The sequence below is a fragment of the Armigeres subalbatus genome, chromosome 3 (genome assembly GCF_024139115.2).
Source record: "Armigeres subalbatus isolate Guangzhou_Male chromosome 3, GZ_Asu_2, whole genome shotgun sequence".
Taxonomy (NCBI): Eukaryota; Metazoa; Arthropoda; class Insecta; order Diptera; family Culicidae; genus Armigeres; species Armigeres subalbatus.
The window spans coordinates 166149563-166166454 of record NC_085141.1 but is presented as its reverse complement, the minus strand read 5'-3'; the positions used below and the strand labels follow the sequence as shown (position 1 = coordinate 166166454).

The 16892-nt window shown below is 38.9% G+C and overlaps 1 protein-coding gene and 1 pseudogene across 5 annotated transcripts in view; one reads left to right on the top strand and one right to left on the bottom strand.

Moving 5' to 3' along the window:
- The window catches only part of LOC134220438 (protein couch potato), a 549209-nt gene that overhangs the window by 325525 nt on the left and 206792 nt on the right, over positions 1-16892 (top strand). The gene's annotated exons all lie outside the window — the stretch shown is intronic.
- Positions 13399-13498, bottom strand: LOC134228232 (U6 spliceosomal RNA; annotated as a pseudogene).

The following is a 16892-nucleotide window of genomic DNA, read 5'->3' as shown; positions in this document are numbered from 1 at the left end:
GGGTACTAAGACTGCCGATCAATCGATGAACGTTTTTAATGGTATTTATTTATTTATTTATTCAGACTAAGGCCGAAGTGGCCTGTGCGGTATATAAGAGTCTTCTCCATTCGGCTCGGTCCATGGCTACACGTCGCCAGCCACGCAGTCTACGGAGGGTCCGCAAGTCATCTTCCACCTGATCGATCCACCTTGCCCGCTGCGCACTTCGCCTTCTTGTGCCCGTCGGATCGTTGTCGAGAACCATTTTCACCGGGTTACTGTCCGACATTCTGGATACGTGCCCGTCCCACCACAGTCGTCCGATTTTCGCAGTGTGAACGATGGATTGTTCTCCCAGCAGCTCATGCAACTCGTGGTTCATTCGCCTCCTCCACGTACCGTCCGTCATCTGCACCCCACCATAGATGGTACGCAGCACTTCCTTTCGAAAACTCCAAGTGCGCGTTGGTCCTCCACGAGCATCGTGCAGGTCTCGTGTCCGTAGAGGACTACCGGTCTAATGAGCGTTCTGTAGATAGTCAAACTGACGGCGGCGACGGCGGTACGGCGGCGAACTCTATTCGATCGGAGCGGCTTGCGGAGTCCAAAGTACGTACGATTTACAGCCACTATGCGTCTTCAAATTTCTCTGCTGGAGCCCAAGTACACAAAATCTTCTACCACCTCGATTTCGTCACCACCGATACAAACCCGCGGTGGGTGGCTTACGTTGTCTACTCTCGAGCCTCTTCCAATCATGTACTTCGTCTTCGATGTGTTGATGACTAGTCCGAACCTTCCTTAGCTTCCCTCTCCTCTGTTGTAGGCTTCCTCCGTTATCTCAAAGTTATGTGCCATAATAACCATGTCGTCGGCAAAACCAAAAAGCTGAACGGACTTATTGAAAATTGTACCACTCGTGTAAATCCCTGCTCTTCGTATTACCCCTTCTAAAGCGATGTTGAATAGCAGACACGAAAGACCACCACCTTGCCGTAACCCTCGGCGGGTTTCGAAGGGACTCGAGAATGCCCCTGAAACTCGAACTACGCACATCACCCGATCCATCATCGCTTTGATCAACCGTGTCAGTTTATCAGGAAATACGTGTTCGTGCATTAGCTGCTATTGCTGGTCCCGATCGATTGTATCATATGCGGCTTCGAAGTCGATGAATAGATGTATGGGCGTTGTATTCGCGGCATTTCTGCAGAACTTGGTGAATGGCGAACACCTGGTCCGTGGTGGAGGGTTCGCCCATAAAACCCGCCTAGTACTGCCCCACGAACTCCCTTGCAATTGGTGCTAGTCGACGGCATAAAATTTGGGAGAGTACCTTGTAGGCGGCGTTCAGCAATGTGATTGCGCGGTAGTTGCTAAAATCCAGCCTATCGCCTTTTTTGTAGATGGGACACACGACACCTTCCATCCACTCCTGCGGCAAAACTTCCTCCTCCCAAATCTTGGTAATGACCCAGTGCAGTGCTCTAGCCAGTGCCTCACCACCGTGTTTGAATAGTTCTCCTGGTAGTTGGTTAACCCCAGGGGTTTTATTGTTCTTCAGCCAGCCAATCTCCTCCTGAATTTCCTGGAGATCCGGAGCCGGTAAAATTATATCCTGCGCGCGTTCTCCCAGGTCCATCACCATACCGCCATCTTCGTCTGCCACATCGCCATTCAGGTGCTCTTCGTAGTGCTGCCGCCACCTTTGGATCACCTCATGCTCGTTCGTAAGAAGGTTCCCGTTCCCGGCCCTTACGTGAAAGGTTTAACTTCTAATAGAACTTTCGTATGTTATTAGCGCGGTACAGTTGCTCCGTCTCTTCACGGTCTCGATCTTCCTGCTGGCGCTTTTCCTCCGGAAAATCGAGTTTTACCTGTTCCGCGCCTGTTTATATCGTGCCTCGTTCGCCTTCTTGCGGTGTTGCAGCAATCTCGCCCATGCCGCATTCTTCTCTTCAACTAACTGCTCACATTCGCCGTCGTACCAGTCGTTTCTCTGATCCGGGGGCACCGTGCCAAGTGCAGCGGTTGCGGTGCTACCAATGGCGGATCGAATATCTCTTCAGCCATCTTCAAGAGACGCTGCGTCTAGCTGGTCTTCCGTTGGGAGTGTCACTTCCAGCCCGGGTAACACACATGTTGTAGAGTAGTAACTCATATGCAACCAAATTTGGTCACATTTGAGTTACTGTAACCAAATCAGTGTTGTGCTACTAGATCTGCTGTGCTACTAGATCTGCTGCGCGTATTCTTGGGCTAGTCTACCGTCTTGTAGCCGCCCAATGTTAAGCCGCGGCGTCTGACTTCGACGCGTGTTGTACACCGTCGAGAGTTTTGAGCGCAGGCATACTGCAACGAGGTAGTGGTCGGATTCAATATTCGCACTGCGGTAAGTGCGGACGTTCGTGATGTCGTGATGTCGGAGAAGAATTTACCGTCGATTAGAACGTGGTCGATTTGGTTTTCCGTTTCTTGGTTAGGTGATCTCCATGTGGCCTTGTGGATATTTTTGCGGGGAAAGAAGGTGCTTCGGACTACCATTCCGCGGGAGGCTGCGAAGTTTATGCATCGTTGGCCGTTGCCATTCGATACGGTATGCAGACTATCCGGTCCGATGACCGGTCTATACATTTCCTCCCTTCCTACCTGTGCGTTCATGTCACCGATGACGATTTTGACGTCCCGCAGTGGGCATCTATCATATGTCACACCAGGACTTGGGCTTGTGCGCTTTGAGCGGCACACGGTCGCTTTGATGGGGCCTACTTGCGGATACATGCAGCTTTTTATAGAGGTTTAACAGCGCCCACTGTCAAACCCCACCACATCCTAGGCAAGCCCCACCACAACTCGCAGATGGCCTGGGGAGGGATCGTCAAGCCCTTGGACATAGTCCCTGCTGCCGGGACGTGTTCATCATACTGATGTTAAAAGTGATCAAAATAATTTGGAAAACTTTTTTTTCTATCCCCTTCCCCTATGGATAGATTTTTATCATACAAATTATTTCTTATCTTTGGTATTTCCTTTCCAATTTGGCCATCACGGGATATAGATCCCTTATAGCTGGTTCCGGAAGGGCGAATAATCCCTAGAATGGTTAGAAAAAGTTCCATCACGGGCAGAACATGTCCGATATACATTCCCGAGTTAACCAATCACAGTATTAGGTCATTTTAACAGCATAGACTAAAGTTTCAGTCGGCAATACCCACCAGGAAAAAAAACTACCCCACTACAATCCGGAATAACTCCGGCACCAAGTGGCCAATCCTAATTTTAAGTCACTTGTCATAATCTAGAAACCTATCCGGTTCTTCTGGGAAAAAATATACAAATCGGCTCAGAAACGCCAGAGATATTCAACTTTTAAGTTAATTTTCACCCCTACCGTCAGACGTATACCTTATAAGGGTTAATGGAAGTATAATAAGCTAGAATCCTTTCGATCCCCTTTAGAGAAATATTTCATAAGATTTCTCAAACAAATTGAAGTGTTCGAAGTTTGTACGAAATATGAATAAATGTCTACGGTATCTATCACTACTCCATCAGCACTTTTCATTTGTACGACAGAAAGAGCACATTTTCGCTCAATAGCTAACACTTGAATCAATTATGTTTATCCATAAAACTAATCTATTTCTTTGTTTGCTTACAGGTAAGGATCGAACTCACATTTAAAAAAAGATTGATAAATTCTACTCCACTAGGTAAGCACCCTTTCTAAGTTGAACTGTCGCATTTAATATGTGTAGGATATCGTCCCATTTATTTATAAAACACTTTTATATCTCCAACAAACGATTTGTAATCCTTCATTTTGATCATAGAATCGAATGTTTGATACATTTTGTTACAAATATCGATTTTCCAATACTTTCCTCACTTGTCTTCTGTTTCCATACCTTAAAGCATCCATTATTGCAAAGTATCATATCCAACAACTCCTTCACCAAAGAGGTACCCCTACCTACGAAAAGTATCAAAATCCAATTGATCACTTGGTAAATTGGTTTTCTACTCTGTCATCCCTCACATTTCTACTCATACCCAACTACGACTTCCCACCCAGCAGCGGGAAAAGTGAAAAAAACCAACCAACGACCCTTCAAAGTTGGCGAAAAATATCGCATTATGGTTGATGTCCGTCAGCAGAACCGGTCAGGCGTACAAACTACGTCGTTGGTGGTGGTAAGCAGTTTCGGTTCTGGAGATCCCAAGTCCTATATACATCCTCTAATGGTAGTACAAAGAACTGAGCGTAATAAATTTTAAAATAATGACCAATTTACGGGCCGCGTTGGAATATTCTGCTCCCGAAACAGGATACTTTTCAACCGCCATCCACTATTTAGGCCAGGAGGTGGACCGAAGTGCGGCATAAATGGTTTCCGATCGATCTCTGGATGGGAGCACTGATTTAATGCTTCTTGATAAAACACAGATAGAACGTGCTCCCGTTCAGTGGTATGATACGTTTATTGAAGGAATTTTTCTGCACTTGCTAAAACGCATTCCGATGCGGTGCTTGGTGGAGGATGGTGCAAAATGCATTTTAGTTTTTTTATTTCTGATCTTAATATTAAATCAAATATCAAAGTTTTCCAACATACAGAATTTACAACAAAAGGCTGGATATTGCGCTTGGCCAAACTTCTTTAAAACGGATATGTAATCATTGTAGTAAAGTTTACGAGTAAACCAAAATTGAAAATCAAATGATTACAATTAGTCGACAAATGATAATGCTCAAAAATTCTGCATAATTTATTTCTAGAAGTGGTGAGTATATTTTTCCAATCGCAAGAGCGTTTGTGCCATTCTTCTCGCCTTGTTGGGTTATGGTAGAAGCCACAGATGGGTCTTAATTTTTGGGTCATTTATAATCTATCGAACCTGTTTACAATGCAGGTTTATTGGTCGTAAATTGGATTTATTTGGGTATGGAGCTGTGATGTTGGATTATGAATAAAAGCAAATAATCGAGTAAAAGATCTTGCTTTCGGGCAAAGTGATTTATGTGATTATTAGTTTAAAGTTCTTGTGCTAACAAAGTTTGAGTTTTCAACAGACTTTTTCAGGTCTCGTTTCAGTTGAATGAACTGAATATTTCATGTAGGGAAACAATGCTTGCTTTTGGAATCTTGGTATGAAATTTGACATTAATGATTTGAAGTTCAATGACGTTTTACTTGAGGAACATAAATTAATCATGCTGTATTGACATACTTAGGCATAAGCCAATCTGAAAAACAGGTTAATGAGCTGCGATTTAAAATCGACGATTTATTAATTTTTGCTTGTCTAGATTATTACTATGTCAGTTGGTTCAATAATTGAAGAATTATGCCTTCTAACGATTCATACTGGAGATATTTAATATTAATATTTTTGATTTGACAAAGAATTAAGGGCAGTATAAGAATATTGCTCTGGGTTCTCGTATATTATTCTGGGTTCTTAAACATAATTTAAGAAACCCGAGTAATATTCTCAAAGATATTCAAGATTGCATTGCAAACAAAAAATCGAAAACAAAAATCCACACAGCGTAATCTGTTAATAACAGGATGCGTGAGTGAATTAAACTTCCTCAAAATATTTAATAATATATAATATATAATATATTTGATATAAGAGGCTAACGATTGGACCAATAATTAAGCAGTTTGGAGAGCACAATTAAACACATTGAAGAACACATTTTTCTTTTTTAATTTTCCTGACTTTTGTTGCGATTTTAAAACAATGTCTCGAGTTTTGGTGACATCAAATTACAAGCCATTTATTTATATACAGTACCATTTACCTTGTAACTTATTTCCGTTAAATACTAGTGTCAGTTATGAAAATACGAAATTGAGAGCCTCACAATTGATAACAATAGAAAGGGTTGGTGGAAAAATTTAGAAAGAATGTGTATGGAGGAAAGGAATACAAACAAAACACCTAAGCTGATAGTAAAGTATACCAAATTGTAAGTGCCATGGTAAACCAAATCGCAATCATACTGATGGTAGATCGCAGTTATTCATGGTAAACTAAATCGCATGATTCACGCCATTACTCTTTAGCTAATGCTTTCTAAGCCCCAATGGAATCGCCATCGAGGAATAAAATTCTTGGCATTAATTTCGTCCAATACTAATGAGAAATTAATTCAATAAGTAGAACGAAAATTATCGAGACGGAAAATGTGAGCACTCAGATGCTGTTTACTCAGTTGATTGCCGCACGCCCATAAACTTGCGCGGGGATCAGAATATAAAAGTATAATTTAATTCGAAACATTATAATTGCAAGCCTCTACTGACCAGTAACTAAGCTGATGTGTTCTTAATGCAAAAATTTCAATTCTATGCTAATCAAAAATCTGCTTGTCACGAAATGTAATAAATATCGCGGAATTAGAAAGCCTTTCACATGAAGGTGTGAAATTTATTCAATCGTGTAACCTTTTTCCGAATAGTTTTTCGCGTGGCTGTCGGTTCTTGCCATCATCACAACATTCCCCGCCAGCTGACCTTTTGTTTATTCCAGCGAAAATTAACCCAATTGCAGGCTGTTATCAAAACATATTTCATGAATAATTAACGCGACAACTTCGACCGTCCAGCCCCTCCCGGTTCAGCAATACTTGCCCTAACGATCGCCGCATTTGTGAGTGATGAATAAAGCAACCGACCCCATCAGCAGCAGCTCCATCGACGTTGTTGATGATGGAGTCACCTATTTATTAAATTCAAAAACCTTCGCGCCCACCGCATTGAAGAAGTGAGTTTCAGTATATGTAGTAATAAAACAAATAAAATTAATATGGTTTTAAATTCGAACTATACCAAACAATATGTCCATTTGCTTTAATTCAATTTTTATCATCCGAATACAGTTTAGAAGTTCGACAATATTCGCTTTTTTGTATGAAGCCACACTACCGTGGTAGAAAGTGCCAACACTCGATGTGAAAGTGAACGGTTCTGACGTCAAATTATTCTGGTTTGTGTCGTCCAGTGGAAACACGACATCACGCAACTCATATAAATGCGATAGGTATTTGGTTGAATGTAAATGTACATGGGCCTGGGCCGACGATAATTAAATATTGAAACAGAGCCTTTTTATGGGATATCCATGTTGGGTTTACTTGTTTGGTCCAGTCCAGAAAACATTTACGATTTGGTGTTCCCTGTCGACATATTTACTCGTTAATGTGGAACACAACTTCTTCAATATGCGATGGGTGGGCGGATGGGTTTGGTTTTCAAATAAACGTTTAAGATTTTGTCCAATCGTTAGGCAGTAAAAAGAATTCAATGAATTTTAAATAAATTCTGATGATACAACATATAATTTTCTCTGGTGTTTCAGTTTCATGATCATTTTATGGGAATTTCGCAGCTTCGTTATTTTGATATGATAATGGTTTGCAACAAGCCTAACGGGTAAATATAAGGTATAACCCGGAGGTGGTCACTTTCGATTCCCGGATCAAAGTCTACGAAATATTCAGAATTGGACATTTTGTAAACTTTCATTGAAACATTGTATGCCAAGAGCATAGATAGATGACATTGAGGTAAGGAGGAACTTTCAGAGGAATTCCTGGAGTAACTTCCGGAGGAATTCCTGGAGGAACTTCCGGAGGAATTCCTGGAGGAACTTCCGAAGGAATTCCTAGAGGAACTTCCGGAGGAATTTCTGGAGGAACTTCCGGAGGAATTCCTGGAGGAACTTCCGGAGGAATTCCTGGAGGAACTTCCGGAGCAATTCCTGGAGGAACTTCCGGAGGAATTCCTGGAGGAACTTCCGGAGGAATTCCTGGAGGAACTTCCGGAGGAATTCCTGGTGGAACTTCCGGAGGAATTCCTGGTGGAACTTCCGGAGGGATTCCTGGAGGTACTTCCGGAGGGATTCCTGGAGGAACTTCCGGAGGAATTCCTGGAGGAACTTCCGGAGGAATCTTTTAGCTATAAATTGCTATTGCTCTAAATCTAGAGCGATGATTTGTTATAGGATCCTTTAAGCATTGCAGGTTCATTAAAAATCTCAAATTATAAATAACTTCGAATAACTGAAGACGATCTCACTGTTGAGATCACAATGCGTATCTGTTAGGCCACAAGCAAGTGGCAGAAAACTGGTATTTCCTATCCTGGCTCTACATTTGTTCTGGAACATGGTCTTTTATCTCATACCTAGCTATTGTCTTCTATGGCAAGCACTATAATAAATTATTCCCTTAACAGAATAACCCATGAAAATCACCACAGTGTTATGCTCGCAGTTTTTGCACAACTGAGCTAATTGTAGACCATAGTGAATTATAATAGAAGCCATAATGGAAGCAAAGATCCCTTGAAAGTGTTGCTAGTTAACTGTTGGTGGTATACATGCATGAAAAGTTGTTCTGTGAAGTGTATGGAAAAAGAGATGCTTTTGAAATGCTTTCATCTTTCTCCAATTTCAAATCATTCAACTCAGGTTTGCAATGCTGTCAGAATTGTTACACAAGATACTCTGAATACCTTTGAGAGCTGGTCTTTGGTTGGAGAAGAATGCGCATCCTTTGTACAAAAACTTTCTTCTAATGTACAGTAGTGGACAAATTTTAATAAAAAACCGTCTAAGACGAATTAAGTACTGTCCATTTAATTCCACTAGTTAATTTTCGTTATCTTTGCAGATACGTATTTCGACCACAACTGTGTGGTCGTCTTCAGTGTCTTGTACTCGACTCGACGAGTACAAGACACTGAAGACGACCACACAGTTGTGGTCGAAATACGTATCTGCAAAGATAACGAAAATTAACTAGTGGAATTAAATGGACAGTACTTAATTCGTCTTAGACGGTTTTAATACATTCCACTAAAAGAGCTTAATATATTTTTCTGAAATTTTAATAATTATTGCAGTTTTCTCATTAAAACGATCTACTTTTCATAGATAGATTGGCTGTTCAATGAATGGAGATACCTCGTTAAACTGATATTTTCTTTGAACAGTTCCCATTTATTCGTAGAAAAACAAAACATATTCAAACTGACCGTTACTGTACTATGATACAGTTTGGGTAAATAACACTTAGATTCAAACTTCCCAAATAGATGTTTTCAGAACAAAACTTTCCTCAATCCAACTTGTAGTCATCTCGTCTACACTCGTATATGAATCGCATAATGAAAACACAAAACGAAATGATAATACCCAGCCATAAACTGAAATCTCCGCCACTCGGGCCCACCTCGACTAGTGGGTGAGGATAAATTTCAGTTTTTGTTCCGGACACATGGAAACTCATCGTAAACTTCGAAACGAGCAACGCCCCTGACCCACAATCCACACCGCGGCCCAACGCACACTCCGCTTCAGGATAAACACCGACCGAAAACTTCGTTTATTAGTTCGAACCACGCCGCCCGACTACAGGACGTTAGTTACTCTTGCATGCGAGCGAACTACTGCATAGCATACTCGCCAAGCCATGTTGTAGCCGGTCAGTCAGTTGGAACAAAAAAGGTTCACTTGATGAAAAGTGAAACCAAAGTTTAAATTAAAATTTAGTTTAAATAGTCGGTGCACTCCGGGAACACCATTTTCACATTGCCGGTTACTCTACTGTATGCTAAATGCGGAGTGAGTGAGCTTAGGGTAGTTACAGAAGTACATATGCGTATGAAGACTGCTACTGGTGCAAACTAATTTTCGTCATCATGAAAAAGCGAAAAGCTCTTATGGCATATTTGATGGTAAACAGCTCTCTACTTAGACCCAGTCAATTTCAACCATTCGATGTTGCGGCCACTTTGCATTAAGTGAAATCCCTTTCATTACCCTCTGATAGGAATCGTATATCAATCATCAGCATAAAGTTTATTATCTCTATCCGAAGTTTAATTGAATTTGCATAAAAATGGGTGAACAACGTCTTTTTAATTTATGGAATGAAAATATGTCAGCATCAAGTATTTCTTCGCGACGATACTGTAATTTTCAGTAACTATCTGAATCATAAATATCATAAATATTGATCTTCCCCAAGAAGGTTCAAAAGCATCAGCACCTGTGTTTCATATTGCATTGAGTTGCATTGCATTACATATTGCACAAGCTTACCGTGATGTATATTTCAACCTAGTGCATCATATTTGAAAAAAAAAGTTCCTAGATTAACATTTCATTAACCAGTAAGGCTTAACAAATGTATTGAATTCAAAGTAGCTCGTAGAATGATAAAATATTTGTTAACGTTTTTCAACCTTGAAATTTTATTTACGGTGAAATGAACATTAAATTGGTGCCACCTAGTATGAGGGGAATTTGCTTTTACTCTGGGATCACTTTTTACGCGGATTGTATTTGTATTTGACTATTCGCACGATTTATAAAGTTTAGGGATGATGAGGCTGCCATCTTGGATATTGCTTCCGGTGTATTGTATAAAAATTGACGAACCTGTCCGTATTGTTGATTTCAGCGTCACCCTCTGAATCGTTATAATTGTTCTAATTGTATAATTCTGCCATAGGATGCTCCACGAATTGCAAATTATTGGGTCAAAATTTAGAAAGATAATGCAATTTTATTGTACATACAATTGTGTAATGAGTTATTTTTATTAGCAATTCTTTTAACCTTTCGGTGGGTTTGAAATTCCTCAGTTATCTTATTTGTTCTTTCGTCTATTACATACACTAGAAACAATTATGCACTAGTGCTTAAATGCATATTATTTAAAATTTCATAAATCGCTATGCAATTTGGTTATAGCTTTTTCAAATTTATGTTTGAACCAACGTTTAAGTTTTCTTATCGGCATTACTTTTGTGATATAAATCGGATGTACTCATGATCAGATTGTTTATGCAATTTAAAATACTAGTTGTCTCACTAGAGAGAGACACACTATTTAAGCAAACAGTTTACATTCTTTGACGAAATAAAAGTGAATATAAATCATCTCTTAAAATATTAATATAATTTCAAAAAGCGCAAAATTCACATGTCTATATGTATCCATTTCACAAGTTTAACTTATTCCTAACATTAGTTCGTCGCCAAACATCAATTGTCTTAATTGAACACTGACCTGATTTACCACCTAGACGCCGATCGATACTTGGCTTCGTTTTCCCAATTTTTCAACCACTTCCTCCCCTCGCACACCCGCTCCTGCAAATCCCGACTAACCTCGCAACGCTGATTGCCATAGTTTTAATGAAACCACGTACGATATGTACATACGACGAAATGTTCCTGATTTTCGCTTTTCTGACAGGATGATGTATAAGAACACTTTGCAAAGTTGCTTCCCATTTTCAACGCGCCTCCGTTCCACCCCCACAATCGCAGTCAGCTTACTCTTTATCACGGCGCCACCACCACCACCACCGTCAGCATCACCATCGCCACCCTGGCAAATGCTTGAGCAATCCATTTGTCTTCATCTTGTCGCACTGACGTCGGTCGGTCGTCTTCATCGTTGCTCGTCGTTGGCACCGTGGAAAGCTGCGAGTTCACTCATTCCCCCTACGTTATTCGAAACTATAGTCAAAGCCGCCCCCACCGCAGCGCACCCCTTTCTTCGTTGGCGGGGTTACGGAATTCCAGAAATGCGTCTAACTTACATGTTAATCCAAAGGTAACGACTCGCTCGGTGCGGCTTTGCTATCGGGTTACCGAATTTACCGGCAGGATGCGCCGCCAGATTCTTTCCCATTTTGCTGGTGTGGATTTCAAGCGCACTTCCAGGGATGGTTTTTCACCCACCAGCAACCGAATCCTGCAATCATCGCGAAGGCACATAAGGTCGCGGAATCCGCTTTCGTCGTTGGCACAGCAGCAGCCACAGGAAGAAAGGACGACAAAGCATTTGAAGGTGGCGGGCACGGATCCAGGCTTGACATTAAGCTAAATTGTATGGAAAGACGTTGTACAGCTGTTGTCGTTTAATCATATATCAGTGGGGCTTGTGGGAATGCGATATACCTGGAGTTGCTACGAGACATCCGTAGTGTTTGGGCTGATGGAATGTGCCGTGCTGCCCTGTGTGCGAATACGTGACTGGAAATCTGAAGAAGCTTTCTGCTGTTCAAACTAATGGTTGCTACATTTTAAATCTCGCATTTGTTATTGTCGAATAAAGTTGTATGCGTATACATGACCGGTAGTGCGATGACAGCTGTAATATGTTTTGCTCTTACAAGCTCCTTTTGGATTAGGTTTGTGTTTGGAGAAGTCACTGCAAATGTCAGTACGTTATCCCTCCATGATCACTATAATCTATATTATACTAGTTGACCCGAGTTCACATACTTTATTTTGATTTTTTCTCGATTTACTCAACACTACTCGTGATTTTCGCATGAGGAAATAGCTTAGCTTAGCTTAGCTTAGACTGACTGTACATATCAATGGTTGCTACTCCGTGATTGATCAGAACTGGTGCAAATTGCACTTCGATCCAAATGAATAGTGGTTGGGATTTACCATCTATTCTCGAAGTGCACGTTTCAGCAGCTCGCAAATGTTGATCAATAACGGCGCCGGCCAAGTCCTTACAGTCAGTTGGGGAAGGGAGGGAATGTTAGTGTGTGGTTATTGTTGCTAATAGCGACCGAGAATACCTCTGCATCTCCACAATTACCACGGGAAGGAAGTTTTGTTAGTTGGGTGGGGTAATCAGTAACATAGATCGGGATTCACCATGGAAAGCGATGTGACCTATGCAACATCTAAACAACAGTATTACCGTCGTGTGGGGCCCCTCTTGACTTCAGGGGCCACTTTGGATTTTGGATTTTCTGAAAAAATCAAGCGAAAAAAATACCAAATTTGAAACAGAAAGTTAGCATCCAACTATCAACAAGACACCCGAATGGTAATAATGGCGATTGAAAAGTAATTTACGTTATAATTCTTGTTTTAAAATGTCCAAAATAGCCCCCGATTTGTCAATAGAAGCCCCGCACGACGGTAGCATTTTCTTAATTTGTTGAATTGTTCATCCTTCGCGAGGATGAACAAACAATCAATCGCTCAGAGTGAGCGATCGTTCATTTGAATTTCGGATTAGGCACCCGCGTCATCATATCTTTAACGTAAGGAAAGTAAAAATAACCGGGAATAAAATTGAAAATAAAGTAATATTAACGGCCGTTGAACCACATTGATAGTAATCGGAAAGCTAATGTCAATCAGCAACCCTTATTTTATCTCTATTTGAGGTTAAATAAGAATATTCAGCCAGACATATTTTTTAATTTATTTTGTTTTTGCATTACTATCGCGCGCGTGGGTGTGTGTTGTTGGACGTATTAATCCTGATGTCCCGGTTAGCGCTCTTGTTGGGCTTGTGCACCTTGAGCGGCACACGGTCACTTCCCAGTCAACACAAAATCGTACATGGTTCAATACAAGATGCGATTTTGCGTGTCATTCTTACGCAGGGGCCATGCCAATCTTCTCTGTATCGTTCCAATTTTAGTATATGTCCAGCCGAAGCTAGGACATTACAAGATACTAAATTGAAGACGATATACTTACATGTTGTATGGAGCAGTACCTCTATCGTCTCCACTTCAGCATCTTACATGACACCATATACGTTCATGTGTTGACAGCTTTTCGTAGAGGTTTAACAGAGCCCACTGTCAAACCCCACCAGAAAATGCGTTAGTATCATACTTTAGAACATCATAGTAATCAAAAATCTAACTTAGGTATAAGATATATTAAAAATTATTTCCGGATGTAATCATTTCTAACATCAAATCAAATCTACATCTAATTCTCATCATATTCAATACCTACATAGTTTTTAAATATAAATAAAAAATCGTCAGTTATTATCGCTCGCAAATGGATCCCGAATGTTGCATACATTAGAAACTGTTCTGCAGAAAAAGCGTCAAAGTTTTCCAAATTTCCAATACGATCAATGAAAATTGACACTTATTTTTAACATTCTCATAGCAGATTCTATTGTATCCAAAGCAAGAAAATTTCACTACCGAGGTTTCTTTTTTCCACGGTTTGGTCTTAGTCGATACCCCACTAAAACTCACACAAAAACTAAGAAAATCCAGATGGTATTCAAAAAGCTGTGAAAATTCATGTTTGAACCGAGACATTAATGAATTTCAACCGCGTAAAAAACACCCGAGTGTAGTTGTTTCATTGATAACGTTCTTGCGCCCAGCTGCACTCCGACCAAAAAATAATGGCTGGCGCCGCCAGTGTTGAGCGTTAAGCCCTCTGTACACCTCCCGTGAACGTGAACATGAACAAGAGGTGAGAAAGAGCGATAATTTCACAGTGAACATCGTCGTGGACAATCGAGTCTAGTTGGAAGTGTTGAATTATTGCCCACGAATGCAGGCAGCAAGTAAGTGTGCAGTAGTAAACGAAGAAAATAAAAATGAAACATATTGTCGCATATATGTATATGAATTATTTGAGTGGGTAATCTAAGGAACAATGTTGATCAAGTTATTTAATTTTAATCGTAATTTTCGTTTAAATATTCGGGAATTTTTTTATGAAAAGTCAATAGTTACATATACTTAATGATTTCTGAATGGCAAATTTTCAACTGTGCTACCAAATGTATACATTTTGCGTTCAAAGTTGAATTAACAAGTTCCGTGGTCAATTGACCTGAATCCAAATATTTTCTTTCGACTGGTATGCATCAAAGGAGAGAACAACACATTTTGTTAAATTATCTATATAATTTTGTACAGGATCATTACATACACAAATTGGGTCATACAGAATTGCTAGATTTTTCTATGTACAAGAATGTTGGCCTACATTTTTAATGATTTTCTTCGAAATGTATAAACATTAATTTATCAAATATTCGTTGAATGAAATAATATTAGTTAAATAAATTGATAATGCAATTGAAATGTGAAGCAATTTGTAATGTTGCAAGAAGCAAATCTACTGAACAGAGAGATACGAAAATAAAAATAAATGAGATGGAAAGTAATCACTCACGAACTCGTGAGAATGCGAATGCGTTTTGTCGATGATGGTTTTATTTAACTCTAGCGAGTTTGAGTAGTTCTGGCAAACCTACCCACGAAGCATGTAATTCACATGATTCATTCTGTTTCATACATTAATACAATAATGTTCAATTATGCAATTATAGTTAAGAAAATACGAATGTACGAAAAGAGAAGAAATTTCTTCAAATTTTCTATCTAGTGACTTCTACCCCATTTGAACGATTGATTTTGACATGTAGTAACAAGTTTAATTTGATGAGGAATTAATTTTTTTTTACTTTTGCTAGATACAATTTTTGGCTTTCTCTTTTGGCTTACATTTGTTTAATACTTTTCTTTATCTCTTTTTTTGTAAATTTACACAGGATTTTGTTTTTAGACGATTTTTTTTGCTCGTTTTTTTGATCGTTTGGCTTCAATTTACCACCAAACTCTTCGAAACATGATTAAAAAAATCCAGAATAAATCAAAGAAAAATCACATGATAATTAATATGCGTTTAAAATTTAGGATGAGTGGAAAATTGAGAAAATGTAAATCGTGTAAAAACAGAATCCAGTGTAGTATTCATTTGTTCGAACAGTTTTAATTAATGTTTGAATATTTGACAAGAGTTCGCCAATAAAAAATTCCAATTTTTGCTCAAGTTTTGGTGTATAAAATTCAATTGCTCACATATCGTATCGTATATAATTGTTGTGCTTACTATTGAAAGTCTTAATATGCATTTAATATTTTTTGCTGTGCTGAGATTTTGTTGATAGTCATTATCCAAATTATGTAAATAAGTCACATAGACTGTTTGACAAAACAAGATATAACTTTCCTGAGTTTTCATGGAATTCATGTTTTCTGATTTTCAAATAAACACCTTTATTGAATAAATTCATATAGGGGAACTGCTCCTTGAATTCATACCATGTATCCAAATCAATACCATTCGAAAACAAAGAATCGGTGCGCAAATTGTTTTATTTCTTCATTTTTGTGATTTTTCAACAGCAGGATTACAACAAAACACGACACAAATTGAGCCTAAATTGCCTGTTTCATGAATGTTATTGATATAGGAGCATGTTATTATTAATGGAACAGATACCTATACCTAATCACAAACATTCAGAATAATATTTATTATTAATATTTGTACCTCGTGGACGGTCATAACGCAAAGAGCATACGAACATGTGCATACAAAAAAAACAAGCTCGGACAGACAGGCAGGATGAAAACGTCAGAGAGGCAATCTACACATCTTGTTGGATTCTTCATTCTCCCTGTATTGCTGTGGTGGATATATGGCGTATATGGTGTATATATCAGAGAGGAGAGAAGCTTTCTCTGGTAAATCAGGTAAAAAAATTCCACGGAGCTAGTTCACGTTCGAATGGCAAAAGCATTCTGAAAATCTGTTCACCGTGAACAACAGAGACGATGCACAAGCATATCGGAAGCATATCAAATGATTCAGTAGTAGCAAAGCAGAAAAGTATGCCAAGCATTTATAACTAATATAGCTAAGACTTTGAATAAACAAAAGAATTAATAAATAAATAAATGACTTCAAATTAATGGGTTGATAAATTAAAAAATGAACAATCGATTAAATTACAAAATTATTGATTTGAAAAACTAATAAATAGATAATTTTTTAGATTAATAAATTCAGAAATGAATGAATTTATAAATAATTGAATAAAAATAAATAAATAAATATAATAAAATATTCAAACATAAAATAGTAAAATAATAAAAAATATTTCATAATAAGTTTATAAAGAAATGTTAATAAATTATTAACATACCAAATTGATAAATAAACAAATTTATAAATCAATGAAATAATAAATTAATAAAATGATGAATAAAAAAATTGATAAATTAATC